Source organism: Lagopus leucura, unplaced genomic scaffold (assembly GCF_019238085.1).
Source record: "Lagopus leucura isolate 7727_CA_CO unplaced genomic scaffold, USGS_WTPT01 Super-Scaffold_100159, whole genome shotgun sequence".
NCBI lineage: Eukaryota > Metazoa > Chordata > Aves > Galliformes > Phasianidae > Lagopus > Lagopus leucura.
In genome coordinates this window covers 33031094-33048368 of record NW_024962335.1, presented here as the reverse complement: position 1 = coordinate 33048368, position 17275 = coordinate 33031094, and the positions used below count along the sequence as shown (strand labels likewise).

At 40.5% G+C, this 17275-nt stretch overlaps 1 long non-coding RNA gene across 4 annotated transcripts in view; it reads right to left on the bottom strand.

Moving 5' to 3' along the window:
• LOC122190061 overlaps positions 1-4438 on the bottom strand; it is a 134383-nt gene extending 129945 nt beyond the window's left edge. For 3 of the 4 annotated variants that reach the window (XR_006182072.1, XR_006182071.1, XR_006182073.1), the window contains exons 1-2: positions 3814-4438; positions 886-1027 (exon numbers count right to left, since the gene is read on the bottom strand). This is a non-coding gene — a long non-coding RNA (uncharacterized LOC122190061). The remainder of the gene's footprint in view (positions 1-885; positions 1028-3813) is intronic. The other variant, XR_006182070.1, reaches the window with a different exon arrangement.
• Positions 4439-17275: the final 12837 nt, after the last annotated feature.

Below are 17275 nucleotides of genomic sequence, written 5' to 3'. Positions count from 1 at the left end.
TCACCCAAAATGTGATAATACCTCACCACAACCCACACCCTGCTGCTCTTCAAAGGAGAACAAGGATGCATAATTGCGAGATGATGAGCTCAAATATAAGACAGGAGATGAGGGAACAGATTCTGTAACCACACCTGTGAGTGGTTAAACTACTGAAGAAGTTTCTGCAGCTCCACTTTCACTCACAGCATCAACACAAGCCATACATTTTCAAAATACTAGAATAGCATTTACTACAGTGGAGGAATAAATACAGTGATAATACCTTGCCCCTGCAGAAGAAAAGAGGTTTAACGTATATTAAGAATGTAAATAAGCATTATTAGCAAATAGACCTTGTAGTCAATGTGAGCAAGATATACACACTTTTACTAGAAATACTGTCAAGATCTCATTCCTCAAGAATTTTTACTTTAAAATAGTCTAAGTTTCATTCCAACCTTTTGTGATCACGTAGTTTCACTCATAACATAAGGAACTACAGAAGAAAAGATCTGTGCATCCATGCCAGTTCTGTGACTGACACTGAAACATTTTGCACAGAAATTAAGAACTGGTTACAGATGCACTTTAGAGTCCACAAGATGTGTCCCGTGGTGGCTATTCTCAATGAAGAAAACATCAAAGCCCTTTCCTTACTAGACTAAAAATGTTGCAACTAGTTTTTGTGGGTTCTGCCATGATTAGTGAGTTAAGAAATCTGGGGCAAAAGAAGAAGCAATTAAAGACGCCGTCAAACTCAACGACTGTGAGAACTGACCATCCTTTCAAAATATGCATTAATATGAGATTAATGAGTAAGCATTTAAAAATAACAGGATTACATGCCTACGTGATTTCTCATTATTAAAAAAATACATGAAGAAATAAAGAAATCTCTTTTACCTAAGAGAAGTCTTCCTTCTGCGAGGTTGAAGGATCACAACCCCAAAGCCAGTCCCTGCCTGCACAGCCAAATTCTCTGCAGCCACACCCTCCTCTTCCTCATTTTTTTCCACTGACCATGAAATGCATTCTAAGCCAGGCACTGAAAAAAAATTTTAAAAAAAGATCATAAGTACATTTTTAATGGACACCAGATACCACATGGCTGATTTAATTAAGCAGATTAGAAACAAATAAGTATATTTATACAAATATATTTTTATTTTCTGTTTCATTTCAAACAAATTTGGCAGGCCTGATTTGGCTCTATTCAAATCACAAGAAACGTCATTAAGAATGTTCTGTACTGACAGTAGAATCAAGCCCTCTTGTTCTTTTTAGAATGTAGTATTTTACCTATTCCATTGCTACTGTAAAAACAACATACGAGAGGCTTTTCAGAATATCTTGGAATAAACCTATGGACTTTGTAATAGAAACCAAAACAAGACAACCTTTGACAGATGTTCCAGAGGTACTCTCTTCAATGAATTGGATCAGTGTATCTTCAGCAGAATGGTACTGCAATATCACTCAACACGTACTCACTGTTGTTACACTTTACACAATTTATATCATGAATAATTTCACATTGCATAGAACATTATAGAAATTGATTGTTGTTATAAACAGTTTTGCACACTGTATCATCTGCTGGCTTTAATTCATTATTTAAAAGACACTAATTACACTACATTTCATATTCTATTCAACCACAGAATATTGAATAGAAATACAGAGTGATAAAAATACTTTTTTCCAGTATGTCAAAAAACAAAACACCCAAAACAAGCCATCATTGCCCCCCCCCCCCCACAAGAAAGGAGAGAAAAAAAAGAGAGAAAAAAAAGAGAGAAAAAAAAAGAGAGAAAAAAAAAGAGAGAAAAAAAAAGAGAGGAAAAAAAAGAGAGGAAAAAAAAAGAGAGAAAAAAAAAGAGAGAAAAAAAAAGAGAGAAAACTCAGCAACACACTTTTTTTCAAATAACTAGCTACAGGATTAAACAAGAAAGCAAAAATACGTATGTAGGGGTAAGCAACTTAATCTCAGTTTTTGCAACAACTGCACAAAGGTAGTATTGTTCAGCTTTCATAAGGACAGGGAAATTAACATTAAAATTACTTTTTTTTTTTTTTTTTGCCTTTGTTTTTTGTTTGTTTGTTTTCTTAATTTAGAACTAAATAACGTGACCAAAATCTGCAGCTCAATGCTATTATATTTCTTGAAAGAGCAAGTTGATATAAAAATAAGAATGTTAAGATTATATTAAGATGAGTGCCCGAGGATGGTGACATTTTAGGTATTATAGTTATTATATAATGCCAAGTCCAAAATATAATCCCACCACTTCTTATTTATTCATACGACTCCATCATCACAGAAAAATGCTCTTATGAACGTGTTGTGCACTTTCAGTATTAGAAGGGCTGTTCACAAGGGCATTGTGCATGCTCCCACATCCTAGCAGGTTGCCTATAAACAGCTTTATAAATCTCAAAGCCTGCACAATCCAGGTTAGATACAGTACACTCGCTATATATACATCTGCACATAGAGTAAAATAGAACTACCTTGCAGAATCATATCAACACCGCTGTATTCATAGACATGTTTATTCATGCAGAAATCTTTTTGCTCTAAACTGCAGAATATGAGGCATTCCTCACTATAATGGAACACTCTGGTACACAACACTGACTTTTAAACACAAATATGATGATGACAGCACTACCATGCCATTATTTTACCTTCCTGTAACAGTCACCACCTGCTAGGCCCTCCCACTCATACAATCTGTGTCAGAAAAGCACACTCACTCTAGACTTCCTGCAATCGCATCTACAAAGGTGCTCTATAAGAAAGGGAGCAAGCAGAAATCCAAGAGTTAACAGGAAAAAAAAAAAAAAAAAACAACCAGCAAAAAAATCAGAAAACACAACATAACCAAAATCCCCAGTCATAATGAAGGCCTTGCAGGAAAAATAAAACCTCCAGCAGATAAGAGCCTAACAGAAAACAAACAGATAATTGAGAGACCCAGCAGTGCCTGGATGCAATCTTGAGATTTAGGCAACCCTCGATTACAAGGACTATTCAATTGAAAACCCAGCCGACGATTCCTATACTGTTTTCTACCAATAACACATCTGAACTGTGACTAAACACCTCGTTATGCTTCTCTGGCACTGTCTGAAGCAAATGTATTGTACAATTTTATGCAGCACCTAAAAGCAGAGATAAAAAGAAGCTGTTTTCCTTACAGACAGCACAGGCTTGCAGGATGACTGAATACCTTCCTTCCCCTGAATGCTTTTCTGCACTAGGCAACAGGTGGTAAAATGTAGCTCTCAATCTCCCATTTTAAAGTAAGAAAATTTACCTTATCTATAAGACATTGACAGTATATATATTTTTGTTTGTTTTTTAATAATTAAAATTGAGAGAAGAGGTTTAACTGGGCCCTTATGTTGGTTTCACAACTTAACTGCCTTTCTCAAACGTCCATTTGTAGATAATAGACATTTCATTTAAAGAAAATCCAGCCCTCCCAGTTACAAATAATAACCAGTGACTTTAGGTAACAAGAAAGTACAGACAGAACTTATAAGAGAAAAAGCAAACTCTTAAAGCATTTTCAAAGGAACTGTATGTCTAAAATACTTCACTACAACCTCTTTCTCTGTTTACTTGCTAATTGATCTTAAATACACAGATGAATTATGAGGCAATAACCTCCAATTTTCTTAGTCTTACTCCAAACAAACATTACATTCTGATTTATTAATATTTGAAATATTTAATTTGCTGCTTATGGCACTTAAATAGTTAATCTAATTTACGAAAGGAATACCACATTAAAGATTCCTGCTATTTTCTTCTTTAAGCCTCACCACTTCAAAAACATTCTTTCCATCCATTATTATTTCGAAGCGGTCTTCCCCTGTGAGCTGGACATACTAACATAGTTCACGAGGCCATGTTGGCAGCCCGGTTTCTTCTCCAGTCTCCATGTTATTCATTAGGTAATTTTGCTCCGATACGTACACAAGCAGCCGGTCAAGTGCAAGAGATGACTCTCCACACGCAGTTATGTCTCGCACACTTCAGTCAAAAGCCCTTAGGAGGCTACAAAATACTCAGTTTCTATCTCTGGCTGTTTCTGGAGCCTTCATAGTGCTTGCAGGGACAGCATTTCGGCAGCGCCGGCACCCTGTCCTCAGCAGTACACCTGTGCCCCTTTTAGAACCACCCCCCCCCGGCAGCACGTTAAGGATGGAAAATGCTTCGATTTTGGTAAAACCTATTTCTCAATTCGCAATTAAAAGGAATCTGGCTTTAAGGGTGCTGTTTCATAAAATATTTAAACGCTTAAATGCAGTTTTGCAATTTGAAAGCTCTGCAGGTCTTCCCTCTGCGAAAACACAGATCTGTAGAACCACTGTGGAGTACCTGGTGCAGCAGATGGTTAAAATTCTGCATCATTTTTAATAGCCCTAAGAGCTAGCGCTGCCTTTTTTCCGCCCGGGGGGGGGCGGGGCAGGGGGGGGGCTGGGGGTGGAGGAGAGAAAAAAAGCTGAGGACAGCAATTTGCAGACTTTTTTTTATCCTTGACAGCAGCTAGCCACGCCTCGGTCTGGCCCTTCCTCCAACCTCTGCTAACCTAAAAACCAGCGCCAGGCTGGCAGCGGGCCACATATTCAAAAGTAAACATTGTTCTCCTGCCATTTTTCAGCGTTGTTTATCGCAGCCTCGATCTTCCCGCCTTCCTTCCTCGCTGAAGCTCAGATCCCCGTCCTCGCCCCGGTTTGTTTCGCTCTACAGCCGCACCGAGCTCTCAAAGCCACACAGTTACCCGGCACGGCGACTCCCAGCTCGCACGGCGCCGGCAGCCGCGGAGCAGCAGCCCGTTCAATTGGGAAAACGGAATCGGGCACATCTCTCAGTGCCGCAGTCCCACAGAACGAGGCGGCACGTTCTCGCTCTGGCACAACGCGTGCCCCCTGCTAAAGCTGTAGCTGCCATTACAGTACGGCTTTTGCTTTCAAAGCGTCTTTATGTCCTTATTTGACGGCACCGGGGCTGCAGGAAGAACAGAGCGGCGCGCACACGGCTGGCGAGCTGCACCTGACCGCCAGCCCGCGCCCCGGCTGCTCTAACAACTCCGCACCGACACGACGAGCTGCCGAGCGCTGGGATTTTATTTCGTTTTCGTAACCATTCGCTCCATCAAATGGACAGCCAGGAGACCGGGAGGAAAAGTGCCAGAAAAAAGGGCTCAACATACAAATAAACACAGAGAGAGGGCGGGCGGCAGGCCCCGGCGCGGCCCCTGCGTCACCTGGTGCCGGCAGCGCGCCCCGCGGCGGCCATGTTGCGCGCTCACGGGCAGCCCGCCGCGGAGCCGTGCCAGCCCAAGGCGAAGCGTACTGCCAGGCCTCTCATTTGTGCTCCCCAGCTCCGCGAAGGGGCGGTCTGCTCGCCACAGGTGGGCGGCAGGTAACGGTGGGGCCGGGAGGGGCGCGGAGCCGCCGGCGGGCTCGTGAATAATTGCGAGCAGCTCGCTCGCCATTTCCATATTTAAATCGCGGAGCGGCGGGTGATTAATTAAGAAGACCCAAAAAAAAAAAAAAAAAAAAAAAAAAAAAAAAAACCAAAAAAAAAGCCGGCTGCCCGCGTTAACTCCTTCCTCCCCCCCACCGGCGGCCCCCCGCACCCCGCCAGCACTCGGCGTGAATGCTAATTGCCGACGACCGGTCACGTGGGGCTGTGCGCGGATCCGCGCAGCCACCCAGTACGGCAGCGGCTTTGCGTGGGGGGGGGGGAACCGCCATCGTCGGCCTTAGCGTGGCTGTAGGCTAATGTATTTTCACGTAGTGAGGTTAAAGGAAGGCTTAAGGGTTTACGAAGTTATCTGCATAAAGAAATATTGTAATTGAGATCCAGTACGATGTGTAATTGGAGTTCTTCCGAGCGCTGCAAAGAAGGGAATTACTTCGGATTCGAACGCTGCGATTGACGTTGCGGCTGCTGGGAAGCTCGGGCAGGAAGGAAGACGCGGGATAACTGCGCAGTGCGCAGCAGTCAGAACGCTTGACGGCTTAACAGCTCGACTCCTCACGGCTCTCGCGCTCCCGGCACGCAGCGCGCAGCCCAGCGGTACCGCACGCCGCCCGGCCCTGGCCGGTGGGCACGCTGTGCTTTTGGCGGCCGCGCTCCGCGCTCGAAGAACCCATGTCAGCCTGCTGCTGCTACCGGGGTGCTGGCGCCCTCCCTGTAGTCCTGCCTCTCCGAGGTGTGCTGTGCTTCCTTTGCCAAGCAGATACGTGTGCACTAAGCTAAAGCTGTCGTGCTTTGATCAAACCAAGCGTGTTATATTGCAACTTATTAAAAAAACTCCCCCCTCCCTTCCATCCTCTCTGCCCCAAATAATGAGTTCTGGATGTTCATAGAATCATAGAATGGCTTGGATTGGAAAGGGCCTTAAAGATCTTGTTCCAACCTCCTGCTGTGGGCAGGGCTGCCAGCCATTAGATCACGCTGCCCAGGGCCCCACACAACCTGGCCTTGAATGCTTCCAGCAATGGGGCATCCACAGTTTCTCTGGACAGCCTGTGCCAGTGCCTCACTGCCCTCTGAATAAAAAACTTCCTCGTAATTTCTAACTTAAATTTCCTCTCTTAAACTATTCCCCCTTGTCATATTCCTACCGGGCCATGTAAAAAGATGCTCTCACTCCTGTTTCTAAGCTCCCCTCAAGTACTGGAAGGCCTCAATGAAGTCTTCTCAGATCCTTGTCCAGACTGAACAAGCCCAGCTCCCTCAACTTCTCTTCATAGGAGAGGTGCTCCAGCCCTCTGATCATCTTTGTGGCCCTCATCTGGACCTGCTGCAACAGCTCCACATCTTTGTTGTGCTGGGGAGGCTCCAGCTAGCTGCATCCATCCATATGTGTGCTAGGCCAGTTATGCTGATCTCCTTGGGGTGGTCAGCACGTTTGCACCCACAATCTGTGATCCCCTTGGGATTGCTCAGTGTGTTAATAAATGTCCTAAGCAGGGATGGAAAGAAGAGGTGAGATGAAACACTGTCAGGCACCGTTTTTTGGACCCTGATATCATCCACCGGCACATCTTCCAATCCCTCAGTCCACTGGGCAGCATTTGGTAATGACTGCAATGGCAGAAACTGGGGAGCTGAAGCACTGTTGCTCTGATCAGTGAGGACCAAGTTCAGTCTCTCCTTCCCATAACTAGCTTTCTGAGGCAGTGTTTACTGTGTGTCATCTTTTCTTCTGCCTTGGCTATACAAAGGCCCTTTGGGCAACTCACCAAAATTTCTGTAACTATCACCACCCAGAAAATTTTCCTTGCCTTAACATGTCAGAAAAAAGGACATTCTCATACGCAATGTGGAAAGTAACTTGCTGTATATATAAAATAAAAAACAAATGTTTTGCTTTTGTATTCAGTATTTAAAATTAAACAACAAAAGGCATACTGAAAAATCATAGCCCAAAAAGGCAGGCCCAACCTACTTAAATATCTATTTGTTTTTAGAGGCTACATAATATTTTGGAGGATTTCATAGCTAAAAAAAAATGTTAATAAACAGTTAAAAATGAGTAAGAAGCTTGCTGTTCTCTCCTATGAAGGTTGTGAAGTGCAGTCACAGTAGCAAATACCAGACATTTTATTAAAAAGAGGTTAAAGCTGCATGCATATGAATGTTGCTCATTATCAGCATTACTGTGTATTCCTTGCCTTTTTTCTCATGTAAAGTAGCATGACGCTGTCAGAGCTAGTGCTGCCCAAACAGCCAAACAAACCTGGATAAAAATATCACTACGTCTTTACTCTCTGGTTTCTAATGTAAATCTTAGAACCTGTAAAAATACTTTAAAAAATAATTTAAGGTATGTTGCTGGTATTAAATCTGAAAAAATCAGTGATAGATCAGATAGTTTTAGTATATTTTCTTGCATTTCTTACGAAAGTTCAGTTAATTACAGACGTCCCGATATTCTGAAGATTATGTTAACTGGCTAGTGATTGCAAACATACCATGCTCACTTAAAATGATCTTTCTATGCTTTGTAGCTCAAAGTACTATGAAGAAGCTGCATTTCTGTATTTAGCTGAATTTTAATGGAAAAAAGACTCCATTAAAAACCTTAACTGCATTATTAAATGATCCAAAAATATAGGTGGGGCTGGCACAACTGCCAACTGTTAGGATTGCCAGATACCTCCTGTTATAAGACTGTGTTTTCAATTGCTTGTAAACTTTGCCAAACATAAACTGTTTGGCTGAAAATTTCTATCACCAGGTGTGTGCCTCAGGGGTAACTTGTCTGCAAATATCTAAGCCCAGTGGCTTAGACCTTTCCAAGCACAAGCCATGGAAGCGCCAGTCTCTCGGTCCACATTGCGAATCACAGAAACCTTTTCTCTGCTTCCTTGTGCTTGGCACAGAGATGAGGAAGGGAGGGAGCCTGGTAGGAAGTGCCTTTTGCCACTTCATTTCAGTCAGGTTATAAACGTTTGGAAATGCCAGTTCACATACACTGGCTAGAGACTTGCTGAAATTAAAGAGGAAAAATTCCCAAAGATTCCACCTGCACTGAACACATTGCTTCCTCTTGCAATGAAACTGAGCTTCTTGGCCAGCGGAGCAGATGGGAGAAGGCAGAAAGGTGCCAACAGACACGAGTGCTGAGAAGCCAGGACATGGAATCGCCAGCATCTGCATTGCTCCTCTATAGGGGTGCTTTAAATAGAGAATTATCTCCTTATTGTCACCAGCTTGAGGAGCAGGGCGCAGTGGGATGGCTCAGGATATTCCACTCCTTCTGGTGACTCATTTGGATGTTAGCAGACTGCTACAAGATATAATCTCTGTTTATGCAATTTGCTCTTCATCCCCCCCCTAACTTGCAAAAAATTACCTGTGCTAACATGTGCGTTCACAAAAACGTGTGTATGCATACATGTGTTAAAATTGATTAAAACAAGGGTTAATCTTGTTCAAACAGGATTAAAGGGTGCAGAACCTAACTGAAAAAGTAGGAATAAAATCAACTGTCTGGAGACACTTCTTGCACACTGTCTTTGTGCGACACAATCCTCAGTCTCAAACCTGTAATATACCTTTTCTGTTGAGTCCTTGCTTTTGTGAAACAAGACAATATCAGCATTAGCAGCTCCTCAGTATTTTGCATTCACATCACTAAACAACCTGAAGCTGCAGACCTTGCTTACTGGATTCTCCCCTGGAATTACATCCCGAATTACAAGGTTTTCTTGTGGCAGTTCAGTCCCTGAATGCTTCTCAAAGATCTATTGCTTTATCTTCACAAAAATATCTTGGGCTGGATGAAGAAGAGATACTACCTCCATTTCAGAGACTAAGGATTTGGCACAAGCATCCATCCATTCCAGGCACCCAATCTGAGAGCTGAAGAACTTTGCTTTTCATGTTAATCGGCTGTCTGCAGTGCTGTATATATTGGCACTGTGTTTTGGAAGCACCTTTCCCCCAGATTTCACTGGCAGTGGCAAATGCTTGCTATAGATCACAACCAAATGAGAAAATGAGGAACCAAACCTAACAGATCTATAATTTACTTGGATTAAAACAAAAAAGCAAAATACCTGTACTAAGGCATTTCTGCCAAATACACACACCTCTTTCTTTTTGAAAAAACAACCTTAAACTGCATGGCATAATTTGCTTTACGTAGCATTTTTCCTTCTGTCAGTCTAATAGAACTATTCTTAGCATTAAAGAAACACAACATCAAACTGGTTTTAAGAAATATTTTTGACCCCTAGAGATCTTCATTAAGTGTTAGGATCTGAGGGAAGTCTGACTCATAAGTTTCCAATGGTAGAGCTTGCAGTACCAATAATGCCTTAGGATGAGATGTACCAGGTTGCTGAGCCTTCCACTTTCTGTGTCCAAGCTGAGTGCAGTACACATTCGCTATGACTCACAGCTGCTGTAACTGAGATCTGTCCAGCAGTCCACGTCAACCAAGTGCTCTGACTACACAGTGACCACGGAAAATACTTTCTGGGCTAAAGTGACATGAGCTTCACTAGTAATTTCCCTCCAAAGGAATGACTGAAAGACTGAGAACGAACATTTATTTTACATTTCAGCAGCATAAAGCCCCTAAGAGTCTTGCTAGAAAGTCAGCCAATTAGATAACTGAAATAACAACAGTTACAATAACAACAGTTTGTTGTTATTTCAGACAAATGTTATTCCAGTAGCACTTTGTTGAACACGTTCTGCATCTTCTGAAATTTCATCCTCGCTTATTGAATATTTCAGGTGTTTTGAAGAATCCCTGAAGCTGAAAATCATTACTTACAGAAATCTGTATTATCATGAATGTTAATATTAACTTTCAGGGGTGTCTCAGAGATATTCTGACTGCAGTAGTGCTTTAACCTTGCTCTAGAAGGAAAACTGCTAAGTCAGTTAAACCTCAAAGTCATGGATAACATGCTGTGAAGTTAAAAGTGAGGATATTCAGGAACAAAATTGTTTTGTGAGGGCAGTGACCCCGTACAAACTCACTGCAAAGAGATCTAACCATCAGTACTCTTTTCATAGTGACAGGAAAGCTCGAGTACCAAAAGGCAGGTTTGGTCTTTGGAAGAAGGAGCTTCTACTTTGTCACATAATGATGCCAACACCAAAGATCTTGAACTGAAGTGAACTCAGATGACAGCTTCCAAAAAGAGTAATTGCATGCTTTAGTGAAGTAGCAAGGAGTTGTCTGAATGTATGCTAGACAAATTATTCTAAATCTGCAATGATACATTGATATATGATATTCTAGATCTGCAATGATTGGTTAAATGTTCTTAGTACAGCTCTACATGATGAAACTAACCTTGCTTAGGGCAAATTTGACAAAGGCTAAAAAATTATTTCAAAAGATAAAGAGTTCAGATACTCCAAACAGAACTGTAAAGTACTCAAGTATACTTGTGAAGGCACTCTGGTTACTGCATGGATGTTTTCAATGAAAAAATAAGCTTGAATGTGAAAGCATTGCATTGTGAAACATCTGTGATAAAATTTATCATACAACATATTTACAACAATTTATCATATCAACATATCTGTGATAAAATTTTTCATTTTAAAAAGTCCGTTTATTTGGAAAAGGTACAGCTCATTTCCCTGCACTCTTTTAATTATGGCCAAAATTCAATCTGAAAAGTGACTGAACGAAGGTAGTAAAACTAAGAGTTCAAGTTGTCATGTTTACAAAGCACAATGTTAATTCTGGAAGGTTAAAAGGCGAGTGAAAAAAAACATGTAGGGGATGAGAAAGTGCTGGAGCTTCCTTCTTTATGTGGTTTCCAACCACACAACTGCAGTTTAAATTCTGAATAAAAGTCACATTATCTTTACCATCTAAGAGCAGCCTTTTTGTATTCTTGAAAAGGCCACACACTACTGAGAATTAAGGTTGGTACTTAGGTGCAGAAACAGTGGGAGAAGTGGAATCCCTCCTTGTGTGCCCCCTCCAATTCTTTCTTTACTGAATCAAAAAGTCAAAATCAACCAACTAGAAATTTAAACTAATCTAGGTGTGTTAACTTATTTTCTATCTTTTGTTTATTTTTCTCACAACATTGATTGCTATTGAAACGTGCCTTTTTGTTTACGAATTTGTGTCCAGCACAAGACTGCTTGACAAGCAGCATTGATGCATTTTGTCCTATCTTTAGTTTCTTCCACATAATTATGCATGCTGACACTCTAAAGGCACCTTTCACATTTGTTTTAGTCTAAATAGATTAATTTTTGAATTATTTAAAGTAAAATAATGATGAAAGTGGAGTAATGAAATCAATGCTAATTAGATTACATTTTTTCAGGTTATTTTATCTTTTGAAAAAGTGGCCAAATACATTCTGCTGCTTGTTTTTATACAGATACATCTGTCAAACTCATGCACAAGCTTATGTGGGACTCCTAGTATTATGTACATTGTAAAATAAATCTGTACTGGTCTGCTTTCAACCTGAATGTACAAGGGTTGCTGTGATGGCAATGCCTCCTCTTTGATTATGCACTTGTTCACAAAATCATAGGTGGATGTTGGTGGCATGGCAGTAGAGTCTGAACTTTCCCACCAGTATTCCCTTACATTCTGTTGCTGTGTGACAGATGGCAGCAGAGGAGCAGTCTGACAAAATGGTGTCTGATGTGGAAGTGCGCATGAAGCAAAGGTGTGTCACTGAATTCCTCCATACAGAAAAAATGGCACCAACCAACATTCGTCAATGCTTACTGGACATTTGTGGAGACCAGCACTGCGAGGCGGTGGGTGGTGGGGGAGTTTCAGCAGTGGCGACAGCATTGCGAAAGACAAACCATGTTCCATACAGCCATGCAGATATTTAGCACGGCATGCAGGTTCTTATTTGTTACTGGTAAAAATGCACAGCTAATGCTGGTGTCTACACTGAAGACTAGTGTTCTGTAGCAGAGAATGTGCTCTGTCATATAGTCTTATTGTGTTCTTTGTATCTGCTGTAGTTTCCATAGAAATAAATAGGAGGCATTACTTTCAGAACAATTTAAATATTGCGACTAAAGTTCTCCCATGTAGATATAAATCTAGCAAATCAAAAGCTGTTTCCAGGAGCTGAACTTACTGAATTTATGTACAGAAGCTAACTGGTGATAAAAAAACAAACATCAAAGACCATCATAATACTCTTCTAACATTAGAACTCATTTTATTGAATGATTCATACTTTGTTGGCTTTTCTGGATTTTCTTTCACTTTTCCGCTTCACTATTTTAAGACGTAATATTTTTCATCCCAATACTGCTATTCTACCGACACCAACATAGACAGAATTTTTTTACTATGAAATCTCAGCGAATGGAAAATTATGGATCTTTCACAAGGCAGTCAGGCAATGCGCCAGCCACAGCACAGCATAACCCCAGAAAGTCTTCCACACCTTTCAACTGCATAATATCAAGATTTAAAGCTAGAAAATAGGAGAGATTTGTATTTTTCTTTCATAAAGCAAAAATAATAAAAGACGGTGCTTTGCATCCGGCTCTTAGGAGCAGTGGGTGTACTTCACAGCAGGAAGCACAACAGGTTTCATATACTCACATATCATTTGTGATATGGGCAGAACCTCTGAAATGGCGAGTTGGTTCTGCAAAAAGATACCAACAGGGATACAGATCTCAGACTGGAAGCGGTTACGACAGGACAAAACTCATCTGGAACTTGAATGCTTTGTAAGAAATTCTCCTATTTAGAGCCACCACAGATGTTTTGCCTGAATCTGTCTGCACACGCAATTAGCAGAAAATGAACAGAAAATTGCAATCATTTAGGAAAGGCCAGGGCAATTATTTTAAAAAATAAGTCAAAGCTTTTATATCCAGAACTGTCTGTTCACTTAAGATACTCCACCACTCCCCATTTAAACATTAAAATAAGATTCCTCCTTCATCATTTAAAGGACACTGGAGCATACTGTGCAGCATGAAGGTTTCAGAATTACTGAGCATCTACATTGCAGCAGTGTACAGGGAGAGTAACTGGGCCCGATCACGTGTCAAACAACGATAAGGATGCTCTAAGCCTTCAGGGCAATGGCACTTTTTACAGAGTAAGTAGAAACGGCAGCCTTACTGATCAGTAACAATCAATTTGAAATCTCACTTGCACAAATGACACTTCAAAGGTATTTTTGTGTAGGTCTAAGTAGTCAGTAGCTGCAAACAATTAAGTATTAATTTGAAAAACACCACCTTCACCACCTCATTGGCTGAATAGATTAAACTTTTTCCTTTTTTTTTTTTCTTTTTTTTTTTTTTTTTTCTTTAAATGTTTGTCACTCTGGAAACTTCTTCTCAAATTCCATTTTAATGCATGATGATGTTAATAAAAATATCTCAAAATGTGTTTTTTTTTTTTTTCCACAGTAAGAAGTTTGAAAGATAGAAGTCTTTTGAGTACTTTTTCTTTTACAATGATAATAACATAAGAAGAGCGAGGTACTTCAGTTTGGCGCTTGCATTTTTTAAGTTGAGCACTTCTTGCATAGAAAATCTTAAAGGAAAGAAGGATCAGCATATGTTTGAGTTTTGTTTACAGAAAAACAATCTAGTTTTTGCTTTTAGTTATTCTTTTTATGTGTAGCTGGGGAACAAGTTCATGTTCCTTTGAAACAATGGCTTTTTTTCTCGAGAACTGTTTAGAGGTAGAAAAATACTAGTTGCTGCTACACAATGAGCTCTTGATATATAGAATAGTAGAGGAAATAGTCTCAGAAACTATGTAAACTGCTTCCAGCCTGAACTTAGCAGGCCACTTTTGGCCAATATTTCAAAATATGTTTAGCTGAATAAGCATATTTTAGACATTACAACAGTATAATCATATTTTTCATCTGATCTGCTCTACGTATGTGCTTTATTACAAAAAGGTGGAAAGTTATACATGGGGAAAAACAGGCAAAATAAATTTAAAATAATAAATTACTCTAAAACATTCTCCCCCCAGCAGCCTCCCCACTGAAATACATGAAAAACCTCGTGTGAATAATGAATGCATTACTCATGGAACTTCCTCTTCTACCACAAGCTTTCACAGGATTTTTCTCTCACTGGCACTAGGTATCATATGGTGGATGGATGTTTCTTGAGATGTTTTCTTTCACCTGAACTGAGCTAAACACCACCTGAGAAATTGCTCCTTTCAGGGTGTGGAAGCTGCTCAAAGAGATGGGTGAGGATTCCTCATGTCCCACAGCTCAAGTAGTCTCCCTGAAGCTGCCAACCTGGGAGGACACAGCAAGGTACATTTATCTCCCAAAGCTCAGGATACTGAAGGTATCAGGACACAGTGCAAGCATACACCAGTATATGAATGCCACAGGACTACATGCCTGATTCCCTATTCCAGGCCAAAGACCTGCTCCATCTGACTGTGACGACTCAAGATTTCACCAAGTGCAGCATTTGTTTGGCTTTACTGAGAAAGGCTACTAAAATGACAAAATAGAGTCTTTGTCTATATGAAGTAAGCTGCAGAAAGCAGCTTCCCCACTGCTCTCTTTCCAGACTTCAAAGGAGATGCCTTGGCTGGTGCACACCCTATAATTCAACTGCAATAAGATTGTTTCATGTCAGCTCTGAACTTTGGCTGTACACAGAGAGTTAGGAGGCCAGTACCTTTGTGAGGGCAGCCTACATGTGATCCAGTCTTCTTGCTTGAGAAAGATCCTGGGCTGAAGATATCTCTATGTTTAGTCATTTGGCATGGAATAGCAGAATATGTGGTTAAGAAGTGCAAGCTCATGCTCCTGTGTTTGTGATCTCTGGCTAATACCTGGCTTCAAGCTCAGTGAAGAATATTAGGACACTTACACGGGCCAAGTGCCAAAGAAAGGGATGGCTGGATGAAAATACAGTTGTACAGATACATGTGTATCTGTCATTGTTATCTGTACAAATACAGTGTACAGATTACAGGTTAAACATTCTGAGATTGTGCCACTTAAAAGAAAAAAGACAAAGATAATGGTCAAGATACAAAAGAGAGAATTGCAAAGTGCAGTACAGTATAGATCTTTTCAACTTCTGGTCACTTTTTGGAAAAGAAAAAAAAAAAAAAGTGTAGGTGGCAATACTTGACTACTACCTGCTCTGCAGAATTCTCTATTGACACTAATTAGTGCTGTGGAAGTAAGTTCAGATCTCAACTTCGTTTTAGGGTACTGTCGTGAGAGGGTCTGCTTTGGAAAACTTGCAGCATTAATGTAGATACTAATGAGGAGGAACATAATGCTGAGAAAGGCTAGGAACAAGAGCAATGATTTGAGAATATTAATAATTGGTCCCAGGCAGCACCAACAATTGCACACAGAAGCATGAGGAGTGCAATGTTAGGTTGAAAACAGGAGAAAAAAAACTGAGAAAAAAGTATGGTGATTGTGCAAATTAAAATATATTGCCCATAGATTGTCAGTAATTATGTCTGTGAGATCAGGGGATGGTCATTCAGTGCCATTTAGTACCAATGGGCATAACCAAACAGAAGGGTACAACTGCCTTTGCTCTGATTTAGCAATACCTGTCCAGTTGAGTTTACACTTAAACATAGATTCAATTTATTGTATTTATTTGTCTGTTACTGCAGCTGTTTTCATTCCTATTCTTTCATGCTCAGTATAGTAAATACCAAGGATAAGGCCTAATTAATGATGACAGGACTGAATTAGGAATGTGAGGAAGGGCTGAGTGGTTTTACAGACTCAAAGATTTTGTATCAGCAAAGTGAAGAAGGAGAGACTTAGACATAAGCATGCAAAAAATGCTATAGTACTATGTTTAAAACAAGCTCTGTAGACAAGAAGTGCAAATATGGAAATCAAGTTGTATCACAAACCTTGGGTCTTAGTTTAATTCCAGAGGTGTAAGGTACAGAGTGGACAGTGGGAGGGGAATGGTGGAGCAGAGCTAAACAGATGCAGATAATGAAAGAGTGCTCACTCAAAATATGAAACCTGGTCTTTACAAAATCTAAGTAAAACTCATGAGACTAGGACATACAGCACTTTCAACACAGTTGGGCACATGTTGCCCTCTTCTGCTGTTTGTATGATGTCAAGTGATATCAGTGTAGAGATTTGCAACCATAATTAGAGCAATTGAGTTTGCTTGGGAAGAGCAGAAGCAACTATATATGCTTTATTTGAGAGAAAACCCACGCAACTCTCATTAGTCTACTAATGGGAGGCGCTGTCATCTGTAAAGGTTCATCTATTATTTAGAAAGGAAAATGCACTACAGTGTTTTCCTCCGTACAGCAGACTGTTTCCTTAGCTCTGGAGGGCTGAATATTATCATTTACAAAAGGACAAAAATAGCTTTTGAAACATATGGCATTTTCCATGTTATGGACCGTCTCCGTGAAAACCAAATTATGCCTCAAAACTCTACAAAATGATGCATCAAAAACTATGGAACTAAGAGCAATTTCCACTGGTACAATGGTTATTCTGTTCAAATACTGTTACCCATTACATTTACTTGCTATTTCTTGTCTTGGCTACAACCTATCTACAGTGTTTATCAGCATAAGTTTACCAGAGAAGGCCCTAATCTCTGCAAAACAATCAGTAGAACTATAATTTTTGTTTAGCTTAGAAAAACTCTGCAAACCTCAGGTTTCATTAACTTCCTTGGGACTGAACCAGGGGAGATCTCTCTGCAGTTATGTCATTTTTGACTTGTTTCCCACCTCTCCTTTGCTAAGCTGAACTCAAACATGCTGAAGGATGGTGAGCT